Source organism: Lepidothrix coronata, unplaced genomic scaffold (genome assembly GCF_001604755.1).
Source record: "Lepidothrix coronata isolate B3197 unplaced genomic scaffold, Lepidothrix_coronata-1.0 Scaffold343, whole genome shotgun sequence".
NCBI lineage: Eukaryota > Metazoa > Chordata > Aves > Passeriformes > Pipridae > Lepidothrix > Lepidothrix coronata.
In genome coordinates this window covers 157,853-161,438 of record NW_016690523.1, presented here as the reverse complement: position 1 = coordinate 161,438, position 3,586 = coordinate 157,853, and positions in this window count along the sequence as shown.

Here is a 3,586-nt window from a genome sequence, read left to right as displayed (position 1 = left end):
ACACCTGGGGACGTGCACACGCGTGTTCATGGCGTGCACACACACACACACACCTGGGGACGTGCACACGCGTGTTCATGGCGTGTGCACACACACACACACCTGGGGACGTGCACACGCGTGTTCATGGCGTGTGCACACACACACACACCTGGGGACGTGCACACGCGTGTTCACGCGTGGCCGGGTGTGACAGTCACCAGGTGTCGCTCTCGGCACGGCCACCACCTCCCCCCGTGTCCCCGTCCCCTCCTCCTCCTCCTCCTCCTCCTCCTCCTCCCCGGCTATATTTGTCCTTCCAGCTGCTCCGGCTGTCGGCATTAAAGGTTTTTCATCCAATTTAGACGTTTCCTTCCAAAAATCCGTTCACACCTTTCCTTGGCATTTGGAAGGGGAGGAAAGAATAAAAGGATTGGAAAAGGATAAAGCCGCCCAAAAAAAAAGGGAAAAAAAAAGAAAAAAACCCAGAAAGCCCGCGGAGGTGTTGGAGGCCGCGGAGGGAGGATGGAGGAGGGTGTTGGGGCTGGGTTTGGGGGAGAAGGGGGGGAAGGAGGGGGTGTGAGCCCCCCGTGTGTCACCCATCCCATGGGATCCAGCGTTTTCTGCCCCGTGGGATTGGGATGCTGTGTTTTGGTGGGGGTTTGGATGGTGGCACAGGGGTTTGGTGGGCATGGACGGGGTGGGGGTTCCCTGGGCAGGGCCTGACGGTGCCCAGGGGGGGTGGCAGGGGGTGACACGACCCCTTGTGCCACGGGGCCACCTGGGCCTGTCCCCACCGCACCGGCAGCTTGATTAAAACGGCGTCTGGGGTGGGCACAGCTGGTGCCTCCTGCCAGCCCCCGGAGCAGGAAGGCGCCCGCCATTAACGGCTCCAATTAACGGGAATGCGGAGCCGCCGCGGCCCGGGGGGTTCCCTGGCCCCCCAGTGCCCCCCAGTGTCCCCCAGTGCCACCTCCCAGCCACGCTGCAGCCAGGCTGGCATTGCCCACCCCATGTCACCACGCCGAGGGTGGCCGTGCCAGCGCTCCCGTGACACTCTATCCAGCCGGGGAGCCTCGATTTTGGGGCCATTCCCCTCCTGGCCATCGTGCCCACGGCCACTGCGTCCCTCCGGCCGTGCCCCACGTGCTGCCCAGCCCGTGGGAGGGGGCACGGGGGGGTGACCCCCGCCCCAGCGCCCCAGGGATGGCAGCACACTGGGAGAAGGCACTGCCGTGCCCGCGGTGGCAGCGGGGACAGGACCTGGCACCGCACCCCGAGCGGGCACACGGCCCTCCCCGCTGCCACCGGCACAGCTGAGCCAAGGCACGGGGAGGGGGCGTGGGGGGGGCTGTGCCTGCACACGCTTTCACCTGCCATTTAATTGGATGTATTTTTAATTAATGGCGCCTCTGGGACCAACATGAGACAACATGATCTCTGAATAGGGGCAGGGGAGGCATTGCGGCCGCGGGAGGATTGGGCCGCCGGGTGCCCTTACGCGCCAAACGCTGCCATCAATCACCCCCTACTTTTCGGCTCTGGACTCTTGGCTGGGGCTCAAGGCGGGCGCCGGGGCCGCCCCCGCTGCCGCCTGGCACTCGTGTGACGAGCGGCACGTCCTCAGCCGCGGCCGGCGCTGGTGGTAGCGGGGGGAAAAGCCGCTCGGTGCCACGTTCACCGGCAAATCCTGCCCCAAACCTGCTCCTGGGGGGACCCTCGGGTCGGGGTGGGGGCACCTGCGGGGCTCCCAACCCTCTGCCCGCCCCATGAGTTGCTCCCCGTGCCCCCACCCTCGCTTTGTTCCCCCGCCTGGCTCTGGGGAGGGGGGGGCACAGCTGGTGCTGGCGTGTCCCCCCTCACACCTTCTGGCACAGCCCTGGGGAGGGGCTGGGCCGGGCGGTGGTGCCGGGGCAGCTGCCCACCCCTGCGAGGGCCGGGGGGGCTCTCAATGGCAGGTGCCGCGGCGCAATGTAGGGCAGCATTAATATTTAGTGGTGCTGGGGGGGCCGCGCCGGGAGGGGGGTGGTGGCAGTGGCACAGCTGCCTCCTGCGCTGGAATGTGGGCGGCAGCCGGCGGGGACGGCGGCCACCGCTGCCACCACACCCCCTGGGCCACCAACACCCCCTGGGCCACCACGGCCACCACACCCCCTGGGCCACCACCACCCCCTGGGCCACCACTACCCCCTGGGCCACCACGGCCTCCAAACCCCCTGGGCCACCACCACCCCCTGGGCCATCACCACCCCCTGGGCCACCGCTGCCACCACACCCCCTGGGCCACCANCTGCCACCACACCCCCTGGGCCACCAGACCCCCATGACCCCCTGCACCTCCTGCCCACCCAGAGAAACCAGGGGCACACATTGGGGGGGGGGCACAGCCCTGGGCACCCGCTCCCAACTCCGGGCACAGGGAAGGTGTGGAATGTGGCAGTGGCCAGGCCCCAGCCCCTCAAAGGCACTGGCCACATGTGGAGGGGGGAGAAGAAAGATCCTGGTGGTCCCAGGCTGGTCGTGCTGTGGCACTGGGTTGGCTCCCCGGTGCTGTGGCCACCGGCTGTGATGCCACTGTGGTGTCGGAGTGATGGGGACAGCTGGTGACACGTGCTGGCCTTGGCGTTTTCCAGGGCACTGTGGTGCCACCAGAGCCCGGCCCTTTGCCTCCAGGGACAGCGGCCACGGCTGAGGGGTCACACCCTTCTGTTCCAGCATCCCGGGGATGCTCCACCGGGAGCAGACGGGGCCTGTGCCACCGGCCCTCCTCCCTGGCGAGCGGTGGTGGTGGGATGTGTGCCCGGTGGGTGGACCCTCACCACGAGCAGCCTCTCGCCCCGGCCGGCTCCGGCCCCTGCCCCTGCCCCTGCCCGGGCGGTGCGGGCGCGGTGCGGGCGGTTGATTAGCGTGATTCCGGCATTGTGATGCAGAGGCGGTCGGGGCACCAGCTGCTCCTGCCCGGGTGTTTATTGTTACCTAGAGACGCCCCTGGCTCCCGCCCAGCTCCCCCCAGCCCCGCACGATGCAAAATTTATAGCGCGGCGGGTCCCGCGTTAACTCTCTGCCTCCCGGGCGGGGGGCGGCGGGGAGAGGCTGCGGGAGCCCCCCCGGGGTGGGCACGGGCAAGGGGGGGCTGCGGGAGCCCCTCGGGGTGGGCACGGGCAAGGGGGATCGTCTGGGACGGGAAAGGCGATGCCACGACGCCGTGTCAGGTGGTGCCAGGCTGCACCGTGCCGTGCCGTGCCACATCACACCACACCGCCGTGCCCTGCCGTGCCAGGCCGTGCCACCGGCGCCCCAGGCCTGCAGCACAGCATTCCCGGCGGAGTCTGTATCCATGGCACAGCTAATCCTCGGGCCGGGCCCGGTGCCAGCCTGTCCCCGGTGCTCTCCTGCTGCCAGCCCGGCTGCCGGAGAGGACGCGGCCCCGGCTGCCCCTGCCCGGGCCTGGGGGTCCCTGGGGGCTCAGTGCCAGCCTGGCCACCCCAGCCCTGCCTGAACCGCCGGGCAGGGGGACAGGAGGGTCCCCACGTGTGCCAGGGTGTCACCAGGTGGGCAGAGGGGGCAAGGCCGGGTGAGGTGCCGGGTGCTGAGGGGCAGGGCGAGC